The sequence below is a fragment of the Crotalus tigris genome, unplaced genomic scaffold, assembly GCF_016545835.1.
Source record: "Crotalus tigris isolate CLP2741 ecotype Arizona unplaced genomic scaffold, ASM1654583v1 scf7180000018155.2402879, whole genome shotgun sequence".
Lineage (NCBI taxonomy): Eukaryota > Metazoa > Chordata > Lepidosauria > Squamata > Viperidae > Crotalus > Crotalus tigris.
In genome coordinates, this window is record NW_024096851.1 from 2233008 (window position 1) to 2248639 (window position 15632).

Below are 15632 nucleotides of genomic sequence, written 5' to 3' on the forward strand. Positions count from 1 at the left end.
AGAAGCCAGTGAAAAACTCCAGAACTAGATGGACAAAGCAAAGCAATGAAGAAAGCTAGCACATGCCAGGACATAAATCAGTAGCAGAGTGTTAACAACAGCCATTTGGGGCCAAAAGTCAAGAGATAATTTAGGAACTCAAGCAAATCAACTTACTAATCAAAAGTGTTTTGTTCGTGTAACAGAGAGCTTACATTGAGCTAGCTATTCTCTTCTTCATTCCATCCCCAATTCCCAAGTCAGCTGCATAACTGTCAAGAGGCATTTTTCTGGCCAAACATCTGAGGAAACAGTTTGTAATTGCATTCTTTTTTTCCCTTGAGATGCACTTCTTCCTGGAGGTTTGGCATGTTGAACTCAGCAAGAAAACAGATAGTTGTAAAAACAGCAATTCAAGACCGCTCTGAGAAACATACTGGAGCATCTGAAAATGTGAAACTGGTTCTTCCAAAGGAGGCTACCCATTCTGGATGCACAAGATCACCACTCCATCCCTAAAATGTGTAGATGACAGTGATAAATTGCAAATACGGTGACTGTTCCAAACAGTATTACAACATCCCCATCATAAACAGATCTCTCTCTAGCTTCTCCACTGGAAGAAAAATTAGACTTCATTAATCCAGTGATGAATACTTTATGATATTAACTGGATGAACCACTTGGCTATGCCTGTTAAATGGTATGTATATTGCCTGTTAAATGGCAAAGTATAAATAATACTTTATAATATCAAATGAAGAAACATTGACAATAATGTTAAGATCCATGGTGGTGCAGTGGTTAGAATGCAGTATTGCAGGTTAATTCTGCTGATTGCTGGCTGCCAGCAGTTGGACAGTTCGATTCTCACCGGCTGAAGGTTGATTCAGCCTTCCATCCTTCCGAAGTCGGTAAAATGAGGACCCAGATTGTTGGGGGCAATGTGCTGACTCTGTAAACCGCTTAGAGAAGGATGTAAACTACTGTGAAGCGGTATATAAGTCTAAATGCTATTGCTATCTCTTTTCTAAGCTCTCTAGATGCTGAATATTGCCAATATAAGTTCTAGTGTTCATTTGCTCAATTGCAGTTTCTTCACCTGTTATTAGCAATATTGTAGCAGATGGGGTGGTGGTGGAAATATTTGCTGCTTTAGCTTTTAGATCTCATTTTGCGATAATATCTGACTTAGTGGACTATCTAACTTCTTTAGACATTACATTTACAATCCCTACATACTGTATAACTATCTTAAAGTATCACTGAACTCTATGGAGCCTCTGAACAAATGTGCATAAGATCTGTTTGTAAAAAACAAATTAACTCAAGGTCTAACCACTCTTAAGCTGGGTGACCTTCAGATGGATGGGCTTCACATCTTGAATCCTCTTACCAGCCTGGACATGGTTGCTATTTCTAGGAATTGAAACCTCATATTTGGAAGATGCTGGATTGGAAAGTTGACAGTAAAGTAAGCCAGTCTTCTCCAGTTAAGTAATTTATGCCAGCGGGGAATGTTTGGGCTTAAACCAACTCCACTGGAGGGTACAGATTAGTAAACATATTTTTAGTGATACACAAAATTTAATCCTTACTACTTGGCATAAAAAGAATTATCTACTGACGGATAGGGAAATGGCCTGCTAAGCGAGTCAGTTTGGGGCAGTGTGGGGCAGGACCAGGCTAGAAACCAAGAGACTGTGAATTTTCATCCCATCTTAGGCACCTTCTCTCAGTCCTAGGAAGAAGGCAAGGGCAAAGTACTCCTGAAACCTTGCAAGAAAACTGCAGGAATCTGTCCAGGCAATCACTAGAAGTGAACACTGACACAAACTTTAAAAACTCTGGAGGGAGAATCTCTAGTACTATACCAGTCAAAAACATAGCACAATCATTCCAAATTTGCCAACCTGAAGGATTTATTATTTAAGCTAAAATATTATTAGAAGCCATTGCAAATATAGAAAAATTACAAAGAGAAAATAACAAAGCCTGGTTGTCTTATCTCTGACATGATAAAGTCAACAGCTCTGGTGAAAAGGAAAAGCATTCATGACCAGAAGATGAAATGTATTTATAAAAAATAAAAATAAACCTAACATTCTGACTCTTTTCTGTGTTTGGGGAAAATATTAAAACTGCTGGTCAATGACCATATGTAATCTTCTATGAATAAACTGACCCCAGAATTGATTGTGTTGAAATGTAAGAAGCTCACATTTTCATGTTTTTAGAAAAGAATGCGATTTGGGAATCAGGAGCATGAATTACACGTGACATTGCCTTAATTGACAACAACGACCTTCCATTTTGGAAACAGCATGTCTCATCCTTTAAGTATAGCAGGTGTCCACCCTGGTAAGAAGCAAGTTGTTTGGGTTTTTCCCAAGGAGAAATCTCTCAGAGGTGAGATGACTTATTTACTAAACCTGCCAAATGAGAAGAGTTGGGTGTGTGGCTGCTATAGGCAAAACCTATTATCTCTCCATCAGCTGTCATCCTCTGTTGCAATCATTGAAATGATACCAACTCAGTTTCCAGGGGAATGGCACAGGGCAAAGATATTGGGGCCCTCCTTTTTCTTCTCCTTCTCTTTCTCTTTCTGTATGCTCTGCTTTCTCCACATTGTTTCACTGCAAAAATGCAACAAACAAAAGAGGGTGGGGATTGCGTACCTGAGAAAGGGTGTGGAAAATGGAGGCTGGGCACACCAATAGAATAGAATAGAATAGCTTTATTGTTACTTTAAATGTACACTACTCGGCATACATTAAAATGAAATTTCGTTGCATGCAGCTCTCAAAGGGTCACCACCTCCAATATACACTATATAAATATGACCCAAAAAATTGCATATATCCACATACCCACATATATTCTATGACACAGAGAAACAACACAGTCTAGTTTAGATGTATACATGTACATGGCGAGAAAAACGAATCTTGCGAGTTTACTAGACGGATAGCATAAGGAACAAAGCTGTTACAGAATCTGGTAGTCCTGCTGGAAATATTTTGAAACCTCCTTCCAAAGGGGAGCAACAGAAACAGACCATAGAGTGGGTGTGTGGGGTCTTAACGATGAATCGACCTCTAAGCACATAGCACTTGTAAGCAGTGTCCGGAATAATGGGAACCGACCTTCCTGTAATCTTCTCGGCTGCCCTTACCATTCTCTGTATGGACCTTCTATCTGAGGCACTGCTACCACCAAACCAAACAGTGATGCAGTTTGTTTAAAAACTCTCAATTGTGCCTCTATAAAAAGTGGCCAGGACAGAAGGAGAAAGATGTGCCCTCCTCATGCAATGCAGGAAATGCAGATGCTGGTTTGCATGCTTCACTAAGGATGACATGTAGAGAGACCAACAGAAATATGTCAATCCTGGGGGTATATTAAAGGCACCAGCTAGGGCTCATGGAGCCTTTCAAGGTTGATTAAAGATTACCCTACTCTGATGTACTAATTGATGCTAAAATACCCATCATTTAAAAAAAAGCAGCTACAGCAGCTAAGAGCCCTGGTAGCGCAGTGGTTAGAATGCAGCATTGCAGGTTAACTCTGCCAACTGCCAGGAGTTCGATCCTGATCGGCTCAAGATTGACTCAGCCTTCCATCCTTCCGAGGTCAGCAAAATGAAGACCCAGATTGTTAGGGGGAAATAGGCTGACTCTGTAAACTGCTTAGAGAGGGCTGTAAAGCACTGTGAAGCGGTATATAAGTATAATGGCGAAGGCGATATGCATAAATGTGATGCAGTTCTCAACAAAAGAACTGAAGAAGCTACTTGGATGAGAAGTGAAATGTTTTCAAAGGAAAAAACCAAGAAAGTCCAGTTGCTTTTTGGAAAAAGCATCTTTCGGGGAGAGGAAGAGGGAGAGAGAGAAAGAGAGAGAAAGAGAAAGGTTGTGCAGTAATACCTTTATATCTAATGGCTCCTGAAACCAATGGTCTCCTGGGTGATAGATTTAAACACAATTGTGTAGGACCATGATTTTTAATTAGTATTTTGAAATCCGCTTTTAACAAGTTTTCTTTTTTAGAAGAGAAAGGGCATTTATTTTTTAAATGGGGACCTAAGAAGAACCATACTAGGGAAGACCAAAGGCCAGACCTGTCCAGGATAAAGATTGATAAGTAGGACATGAGCACAATAGCAAGTTCTTGCTCATTGTCATCAGGAGCTAAACCTACTGATGGCAGTGGAGAACTACCATGACGGGCAGTTATTGATAGCTATTACCTCCCCCGAATGTTTTTAATACCCTTCAAGGGACCGTCACTGCATTGTATGGTAGAAAAAGCTGCTATTTAATTATATGTCCTTTAGAGGGAGCTGCTGTGAACTGCATCTCATTTGACTTCATTGGATGAACTCTTAATGAAAAAAGTATAAAACATATTTTTTTTTTGCATTGTGCATGATCTTATATCCCTATAAGGTAGGATTAATGTCTCATGTCCAACTTTCTTGACAGAGATACTCTTCTCTGTCTGCTCCGGCTCTAATGGAGGCACATGCCGGGACAAACAGAGTTCTTCCAGCATGCCTAAAAACTGGGAGAAGGAAAGAGTAACTACTTGACTACCTAAGATTATTCCACAGCTGCAAAAGAAATGGAGAATTGTAGGAGGAGATAGATTTCCTAAGCTATTATGAGCAAGGCAATCTACATGCAAACATCTCAGCTCATCACATACTGTATCTGAGTCATGAGCAAGAAGTGGCATCATCCTTAAATTGCTTGCATGTTAAGACACGAGTGTAGAGAGCTGTGTGATTGTTGTTGTTGTTTTTTAAAAAAAAACATAAATCAAAATGAATCATTTTACATTATACGGATGTATATCAAGCACAAAGCCGGTAAGTTGTTACTCAGGCACATTTATTTTTACAGTAATGAAAAAAGGACCTCACTGCTGAATTTGTTAAGTTTCTCTCTTGCCTTCTCCAGGAGATCTGAGAAATGATATGAGGATTACTGTTTGATTCTCACAGCAATCCTTTGAGGTAGGTTAGATAAAAAATGAGTGACTAGTCCTAAGTTATCCATGTTTAGGGTAGAGTTGAAATTCAGTCACAGTCCAACAGTTATATGCACAACTCTAAGTGGGCAGAAACCTGTATTGGGGAAAAAAATGTTGATCCCCATTGTTGATCCTGTTAGCTTTGGGTCCAGTCCTTGAAGTCACTTGACCTTCCTTTAGCAATGGATGATAAAGTTTAATAAATTTCTTGGAAGTTGAGGAGGTCCTTGGATGGTAACCATTATTCTAAAACTGTTATTTTAAAAAGAGCTTTAGCCTGGCCTGATCATGGGCTTAAAATCAAAGCAACTTGATGGGGACAAGGCAGAAAAAGAAACATCTCTGAGTTGTAATTAAGTAACCTGAGAAAGCCTCAAAATTTAAGTGACATTCATCCAATTCTTTATTTTAAATTATATTTAAAATATGTATTTTAAATTAAATTTATTTAAATTAAATTATACAGGCCGTCCTCATTTATTGACTAATGATAACAAAAAAAAAAACCTTTGCAACTAGTGCTCGCATATATGACCTCTGCAGGCTGATAAAGCAAAGAAAAGTTGAAGTAAGATCATAAAAACGGTTTTGGCTTCACTTAATGACTGCTTTGCTTAATGACCAAGTTGCTAGTCCCAACTATAGTCCACTAAACAAGGACTACCTGTTCATAATAAATTAGATACTTTTAAATGTAATGTCTTCAATCTTATATCAATAATTGAAAGAACCTGGATTGAGTTATTGATCAAGCATAAAGCAATTATAAATGCACCAAACATTCCTGCATCTGTTCAATTATTTATGGACTTAAGATACTTAAACTTGCTTTTAGCTTCAAAGCAAATCAGTCTCACAAAGCAGCTTACAAGATATAAACCCTTGAAACACATTCACATCAAATAAAAGATGGCAAAGATAAAATAACCTTTTTTTAAAATGAGATCTGCTACAAGCAAAGCAAAAGTAGTTGAAGTATACAGCATAGGCAAATTAGTGGGAAAATATCCATAGTGCAGATAATTTATGTCCAAGGTTTAAAACAGGAGCAAGATAAATCTAGGATCAACTCCACTATTATATAAACCAGGGTCTTCAAACTTGGCTCTTTTATGACTTGTGGACTTCAACCCCCAGAATTCCTCAGCCAGCGTGCCTGGCTGAGGAATTCTGGGAGTTGAAATCCACAAGTCATAAAAGGGCTGGTTTGAAGACCCCTGGTATAAACTGTAGAAGCTAAGTTTAAAGAAGTTGCATTGGCAAAATAATTCCTGTATTGCCCATCCCCATTTCCAAAAACAACAAAACACCCCCACCCCTACCAGCCATCTACTGGTCTGCAACTGTATTCAGTAGCATTACCAACCTCTTCCCTTTCACAACTGCTTCACGTTCTCTTAAAACCAGTCCATCCAGTTTGTCTCCTTTACTATGATGAAAGCACTATTTATAAGATTTGATGGCAAATAAACACAATGTTCTTAACCCTATCAGCCTGCATACTCATTGCATTAATGACAGGGTCAAACTCATTAATAGGAGGGTACTCAAAGGAAACAGCAAGTTGTTTTATGCATTTATTTTGAGCAATTGTTCTCAAGCATGATGGGGCCATGATTAATTAATCAGATGATCTCCTGATTGGTCATCCAGTTCAAAGGTTTTGTTCACTGTCCAGACTATTATAGCAGAATGTTTAAACCAGCAGTGACTTTCAGATACTGTAAGTCTAAGATTCCAATTAGCATACCCAAACATCTGGGATGATAAGTGCTGCTATCCAGCATATATAGATATCATAAACTCAGCTGTTGATACCCTAAGCTTTCTTCTCCTTGACATAAACAGAGAGATAACTGAAGTCTTATTCAAGTGTTAGTGGTTCCAGAGAAGAAGAAGGCTGGGTAGGAGATAACCATCTACTTCATAATGTAGGATTCTATAGTCATTGCCACAAGGTTTTATTCGTTGGCACAATAACACACCAATTATTCTTACTTTTCTACTCACTGCATTGTTGGTAAGATCAGAAGTACAGAAGAAGGCAGAATTATTAAGCTTTAAAACTATAGTGCCTGGTTCATTAGATCAAGGCTTTTCAACCAGTAGTATGGGTACCACCTGTGGTACATTGGCACCTGGGAGGTGGTATGCGACCAACCTAGAAAAGTGGTAGCGGAGGAGGGGAATGAGCTGAACCGGTGGCAGCACCGCGCAAGCCTGAGCGAGAGATGGCTGGAGCTGCAGGGCTGTCAGGGCTCAGTGGAAGAGCCAGGCTCCAGCTGGAGCTCGGCGCTGATCCTGGCGCTTCTGCTGAGCCCATCAGCTGGAATGTTGCAGCATCTCCAGAGTCTTGTGATTTACATTCAGATACTTGGCAACTGATTCATATTTATGACGGTCACAGTGTCCCAGGGTCATGTGAAGTGACCAAAACCTGCTGCAACCACCCAGCAGACGGGGGGAATAAAAACCAAACACCCCCACCCCACCCCCGTTGCCAATCCTCAACAGAAATGCTCACAACAATGGAAACCTTGGACAGGAGGAAGAGCTCTGCCAGGTGGGCAGGCAGGTGTCTTGCTTGCTGTGGCTTGGGGAGCACTTTTTTCAGTGCCATTGTAACTTCGAACAGTCACTAAGCGAACTGTTGTAAGTCGAGAACTACCTATACTTCATCACTTTTTTCCTTTTTTTTTGTCATCAAATTTTTGACACCTTGCTAGGCAACTTGTGGTACTCAGATATTGCCATATCCTAAAAGTGGTACAATGGGTGAAAAGGTTAAAAAGCCCTGCATTAGATTACTGTAATAATCTGTGTAAGCACATGAATGCTAGAAATTGCTAGTATTTCCTCTCCCTACAGGATATGATGATGGAGTGGAGCTATGCATAGGCATCTGGAGCAAAGAGCAAAGGTATGAAACATAGACCAATACTTGTAATAGTTATTGTCTGGATTCTTTAATTACCAGGATAAAAGAAAAAATATATAAAGGGGATCCTATTCTCTTAGTAGAAGAGAAAAAGTGATAGATACACTAGGAATGCTTCTGTACTATTAAAAGTTTTCTCCATAGAGTGGAGTTTTTTTTTATAATCTCAACTGAAACAAGTATAGATTATTTTAAATATAAGCACATATGAACAGCTATTTTATACATGTGGTTTTATTTTTTCTGCTCTAAAAAATCTAGTTGGAGGGTTTTTTTAAAAGTAAAATACAATTTTATTTAAAGTAGAAAAGATAAAGGTTGTAATAGCTACAATATCAGGTTTTAGATCTACCAAACTCAGCCTTGACTGTCTGACTTTTAGAAGTTCATCAGGCAGTATTTTTCAACCTTGAGAATTTTAAGATGTGTGGACTGTAATTCCCAGAATTTTTCAGCCAGAATGCTCCATACATTTTAATTGCTGAGATTGAGAAACACTGCACAGTGGGGAGTATTTCCAGACTTCTCCCAAAGGTGCTTTTTCAAAGGCAACTGGGCTTTGTTTTTCTTTGAAGACATTTCGCTTCTCATCCAAGAAGCTTCTGAATTGAAGAATCTTCTTGGATGAGAAGCAAAACATCTTCACGGAAAAACAAAGTCCAGTTGCCTTTTGAAAAAAGTATTTTTTTTTTTTTTTGACAACCATGACCTGAATGACTGAGAATCTCCACAGATATTTCCAGACTTCCTTGCTAACATCTTTTACTTAAAGATTCTAGGGACAGAGGGCTGAAACCAGTGTTTGCGCCTTCTATTCTGTTGGGTATAAATATTGCACAGACCTTCACTGCTTCAAATACCTCAGTTATTTATTCTTCCTTGGCACTGTCATAGCTGGCCCCCTTTCAAAGCCAGAGGCATCAAAATTGTCTTTTGAGCCCCAAAGAACTAGGTTTTCCATCTCTCCCCTCAGTTAATAGTTCAGGGAACTAGGCAAACCAAAGACATGCAGCTTGTGATACTGGAGTTGGTCATTTTGCCAGAGAAATACATTCATAAGAGCAAACACTTATTGGGTAGGAAGGATTTTGTTTCATCAGAAAGAAAAACAAAGATATCCTATGAAATCAGTGCATTATAAAGAAAATAATAAGTTGTTATATAAAGCAGTGGTCCCCAATGTTTGCAGCTTGGCGGCCAGATGGAGGGGAAGGAGAGGGGAATCAGGCCACATGCGCGGCTGGCTGTCATGCACACACTCACGCATACGCAGCTCAATTTGCACAAGTGGCAGGCAGGTGCACATGCACATGCAGCTCAGCTCAGCAATTGAGTTGCGTGCATGTGTGCACATGCGCCAGCTCTCCACTCGGGCAAGTCAAGCTGCACATGCACACATGCACCAGCCCACCACTCTGGCAGCCCAGTTGCGAATAGGTCACAGCTAGGTAGTGGGCTGCAGCCCCTGATACAAAGAATACAAATATTTAAAGGGTAACTTTACTGAATTAGTCAAACGTTTATCTATATACTACTAAAACTGTGGTCATGACTTTTAATAAGGCAAAATGGTGCATCATGGGGCAACGATTCCAGATTTTCTACCCGTCCAACCAGATAAAATAGGATGGGCATGCTGCAAATCCCATCAACCCAAGAATGTCGGCTGATATGGACTAGATGATGTGCTTTTTCTGCAGCAGACCCTGCTTTGTGGAATATCTTCCCTTCAGAGATTAGAATGGCCCCAATCCTGTTACCCTTCCATAAAGCTTTAAAAATCTGACTATGTTTCCAAGCTAGGGGTGCTATATACACCAAGAGCCCCGCCTCCTGGCTGTATTGTTAAGAGGCCAGATGTCTTGCTTTGTATGTACTAAAATTAAATGTTTTAATGTTTTTGTTGTTTAAATGATTTTTACTGTTTTTTATTGTTTCAAAATGGTTTTACTTGTAATACTTATTTTTCAATTGTGAGATGCCCAGAGTCGGTTGCTGAGATGGGCAGCTATAGAAATGAAATAAATAAACAAACAAAATCATTTTTTAACCAAAGTACCTCAAATGGGATAACTTACAGAATATGCCCAAAACCTAGGATCCCTGATTCCCAAGAGAATGAAATTTAAGGAAATTGTGGCTGTTGTTGGATTGCTGATGAACTTAATTTTCAGTGCTCTGTAACAGTTTCCCAGCCAGTCTCACAATCCTTCACTCCCTCTTCCATCCACCAGCAACCACTAACCTGTCTGCTGGGAAGGAAAGAGAATGGAAGGGAAGGAAGATTTTTTATACTCCCTGCCAGATTCCCACAAGGAAATTCACTGGGGAAGCTGGCAGGAATTTGGGCGTCCACCTTTGGTCATTCTCTGAAACAGTGATCCAACAGAGCCCAAGTTGTTTAGTGTAATTTAATAATCAGTTTCATTTAAGGATGCTAATCAATTGGGGAAGAGGGAAATCATGTTTTCTCATTTTCTGATCACAGGTGCTGAGTGATGTGGAGAAATATTATAATCCTCCCCTTTAACTTTTTTTAAAAAATATAAAATGCCACACATGCTATGTGTTAATTAGATCCCAGTCAACAATGAGTTATGTGCAGGCTAACTGGCCAATGTGCAGGTGTTTTATGTTGCTTTATCTGTCTAACTGGCTGGAGCAACTTCATGGTGGGAGGAGGAGGAGGGAGGAGAAGGAGGAGGAGGAAGAGGAGGAAGAAGAAGAAACAGGTTACTGTAGACACCGTGGGTGTCAGTATAGTTGGAATACAGAGCAATTGCTTCCATGTTCTGTCTTGTTGGCCAGTCCAAAACAGAGAAACAATAAATTCTGCTCCAAGTTAAAGCCAACATCAGTACCTTTTGATCTGAATACATGATAAAAAGTATAGAGCTTAATGTTTAATTAAGCATTAATTCTTTTGCTCATCTGTTTTATCTGTGATTCATTTTCTTAACAAGATCTAAATGGTGGTTTTGTCCTGTTTTCAGTTCCAGCAGTCGCAGCCTCCTTTGTAAGCAAGTGACCAATATTGTGTGTGAATTGTTCATTCCAGTGGCAGGTGGTTTGTAACTGTGTAGGGTTAATCTTACAAGTCAAACAGCAATATTTTCTTAGGTTTACTCCCCTGACACATCAGCTTCCGTTTGAAGGTTGGATTTTATTTCAGCAGCTGGTAAACTTGTTTCTAGTAACTGTCAGACTTGTTAAAAAAAAGTTTCTTCTGAAAAAGTTTTTTTTTCTCTCCATCTTGGCAGCTTATAAACAATAGTTGAAGCAGAAGAGCAGATAAAAGTTGGGGCAAAAAGAGGAAGGAAACTGACAGCCGTGTTGTAGAAATATGGGAAGCTCTTAGAGGGAGAAAGGAGAAGAGAAGAATAAAGGTGTACTGTACAGATAAAAGGCCTGAATTTTGGAGGCTGAAGGAATATGTGGAAAAGGTGAAAAGAAGATTAATATATTTATTTACAACATTTATATAGATGGAGATAAAATTTGTTAATGAGAAGAACCAATATAGGCAGGGCAGAAAGCCATACTATGGAAAGATGTGGAAGTAACTGAACTTTATAACAGATTTTGATGTTTAATATTTAATTAATTGCATTTATCCTGGGTTTTTCTAGAAATAGATGAAGAACATAATGTTCTCTTTCCTATTTCCCCTACAAGAACAATCTTGAGAGGTGGGTTGGGCTGACAGTGACTCATCCAAAGTCATAAAGCTGGTTTCTCTGCCTAAGGGAAGAACAGAAATAACTTTTGTTAGCCCTTGTGGTTTCAAAAGAGGCAAACCAAAATATATCATCTTATGATGTTAGAGGTTCTGCATCCTTGTTCACCATAAAAATAATAAGCAAGTCTTTGTTGAACTGGGATGCAAAACTTTCTGTGAAGAGCTGGCGCAAGCAATGTTGTTTAGCAGCTGACATATCTGAACAAATGCTTTTGAAGAACTATCAGAGAATAGGTTTGGTGTTTGGAAACTTCTTGAGAAAAACAAGTAGTTCATAGATCTCAAAATGCAACTGTTCCCTGTTTTTTCATTTTGTATATTTCTAATTTATAAGACTGTAGTTTCTAATATAACCCTAGAAATTGTAATGACCAAAATTCCTTGGTCAACAAATTAGCAGAATTATCTTGGTGATCATCAACTACTAGGAAGCCCTCTAGTTTAGTTTAAAGAAGGTAACAGCATTCCATGAACCTTTGGCATATAGCCATGCTGGCCACACAACCACAAATTACCTATTAATCTACTTGCATGTGCATGCTTTTAAACTGCAAGGTGGGCAGAAGCTGAGAGAAGGATGGGAGTTCAACCCATCATGCAGTGCTCAGGTCTCAAACACGATCTGACAGATTTCCAGTAGACAAGCTCATTGTCTTTTAACTACTGAACCATCGTGTGCCCTATGTATCATGACTAAAATCACAGAAAAGACAACTGTCAAAAATCTGTTTGGAAATAGGAATAATTGGGGGCATTAACAACATTTGTACAATGGCTAGAGTTTATTGGGATTCGAGTAATGTATCAATTTCATAAATAAAAATTGCATACAATCAGGACCGACTCCTGCTTATAATCTAGATGAGATATAGCGGGCTAACGCTGAATCCAAGGAAGTCTGAAGGTTTTTTGATTAAACATGGCTCTGTCTAAATCAGTGGTTCTCAACCTGTGGGTCGGGACGACCATTTCACGGGGGTCACCAAACAATGCAGTCTGCCATTTTTTCCCCCCTTTTCCTTAGCTGTGCTACTCCCTTTTATTCTATTGGCTTTTGAAAGCCAATAGAATAGACTCTCTTGAATAGAGTCTAATTCTATTGGCTTTCAAAAGCCAATAGGAATTGTCCAGGCTGTCTCTGCCCTGCTGAGCCCGCCAAAAGTCCCATTCTGCTAACGGTGCTGCATCAGTTGAGTAGTCCTCGATTTACGACCGGTTGAGTAGTCCTCGACTTACGACCAGTTGGGGGTCGCGGCATTAAAAAAGGTTAAGAACCACTAGTCTAAATTGAAAGGAACTTTCTAGTTCTGGATGGGGTTGCATTCCCTGAAAGGTTTGCAGTCTGGGGTATTTACGGATCCTTAAGTGAACCATGTGTATGGAAGTAAAGGACACCTTTTTGTGTCAGCTGTGGATTTACCAACTTCATCCCCGACCAACCAGGCTTACTTCAAGACTAGATTACTGCAATGGACTTTATTTGGGAATACATGTGAAAGACGTATAGAAATTGCAACCTATCCAGAATGCATTAGTTAGACTTTTGTTGGGTTGTCCTGTCAGAGACATATGACACTTATTCTACCTCAGTTGCAATAGCTATATCTCTTTATAGCTTGGTTTTTGCCTACCTGGGGGGAAAAAACTTCCCCGTTATCAGCTGAGACTTTCATTTGTTTGTTTCATTTGGATTTATTATGAGTACTCCTAAGAAAGGAATATCAGCTGGAAACATGTCTGGTAAGGACCTTTTCAGTGGCAGCATTAAAACTGGAATATCCTTTCACCTGTGATGCAGGCTTCATATTTCATCTTTACTGTTTATGTTTTTAATGTTATTGATATTAATGCTATTTAATATATAATATAAAGATTGCTGGGGTGTCATTTTTATAAGACCCTTCTTCAATTTATATTTTACAGAAAGAATAAATTATATTTTGGGTTCTCTAGGCAATGCAGAACTAGAATCTTCAAGTTTCAAACTGAAAACTTTGATCTTCGTAACCTGAACACATGCATTTAAAGTAATGCAGGTACCTTAATTGCTATAATGTTCCCAGTTTCTAGCCACAGGAGTTTCTATCATTCCAAAAGAGCTGCTTGGTTTTGTTATTTATATGCATGACATCCTATTCTCAGCTCCATCATCACACTCATGCAAATTTCTAAATTGCCTTGCTCAGTGGAAACAGAGCATTGTACTTTTAAATCAGAACAGAAGTATCTATCCACTTCTCTATCTAAACTTGGATGACTAATGCAATGAGAAACCAATTAAAAGTAAGCCTATTGTTGGTCCAGTCCAAAACACTGTTAGAAATCTTTGGACTATGGATTAGCTAGTTTCCTCAATAGGACATCATATCTTTTCAATCATGCTAACCCTGTGTGGAGTATGTATTTATTCATTCAATTTATACAAGCTGTCTGTCTCAAATAACACGACTCTGGGTGACTAACAACACTTGAAAACAAGATAAAAAACATAAAGCAGTAAATAATATAAACTGCTGCTATAGGCCATCTGACAAAATTGACACAGCCACAATACAGACTCAACCACACACCCAGGGCACCAGGTTCAGTAACAAAACCAGTTTCAAGATCTGTCCAAGAGAATCAGGGGAATGATATACTAGAGCAGTGGTTCTCAACCTTTTTAATGCCGCGACCCCCAACCGGTCGTAAGTCGAGGACTACTCAACCAGTCGTAAGTCAAGGACTACTCAACTGGTGCAGCACCGTTTGCAGAATGGGGCTTTTGGCGGGCTCAGCAGGGCAGAGACAGCCTGGACAATTCCTATTGGCTTTTGAAAGCCAATAAAATTAGACTCTATTCAAGAGAGTCTATTCTACTGGCTTTCAAAAGCCAATAGAATAAAAGGGAGAAGCACAGCTAAGGAAAAGGGGGGGAAAAATGGCAGACTGCGTTGTTTGGCGACCCCCGTGAAATGGTTGTTCGACCCCAAATGGGGTCCCGACCCACAAGTTGAGAACCACTGTAGTAGAGGATGGGCACCACAACAGAAAAATCTGCTGCTCCTGAGTTCCAACAGGTGACACTGCCTAACAGAGGGAGGGGATTTAAAGCACACCTCTCCTGTGCTTTGTTTGAGTAAGCTGTAAGGCAATTATTTTCCACTAAGGAAACTGATTGAGAATTCCTATTTAGTGAGTACTCTTTAGCCTACATTTTGAATAAATAATTTAGGGTATTTTTTTACTTGTCTCTCCGCATGGCTTAAATATCCCCATGATGTTGCTTTCATTCTGTGAGGGGGGATTTAGGTCATCCTTAGTTATATTGCTAAATATAGCTATATTGTTAAAGCAATCTTTCCCCAATTAATTCAGGCATTTAAAGGCACCCTCCACTTATCTAAAATCTTGCTAGGGAAGGCAGTTGTAAAGAATTGGAACAAAGGTATTAGAACAGGAATCAGCACTGGGTTCAGAACATTTCATGCTGGTGTAGTTTTCTGCCACCTGAAAAATGAGTGATATTGCAAAAAGTACATTTTAGCTGTTGGGCAAACTCTAAAGATAGTGGATGACATCGGAGCCTGCGTGCTGTGGTCCATGGGTTCGCAAGGAGGCAGACACAGCTTAGTGATTGAACCAACAACAAACATTTTAGCTGATGGAATTAGCATGTAAGAGGAACAGTAACCAAACTCTCTCCTTTTTACACAAAAGGAACAGCAAGAAAAGAAGGGTAGCCCATTGTTGCTTGGAGCTTCACATGAAAGTTTCCCCTTATTGAGGGGATGGGAGAAACTGATGGCTCTATTATACATGTATATGATGTTTGCATCCATCTGGCATGATTGCTGCTCCACTGCATTCCTATACAGTATTATCTTTCCTTGGCAGTGAAGGTAATTTTCTTCCAGCTTGGTAGTGCCAAATTGAATTGGCAAAACCTTAATATTGTGATGC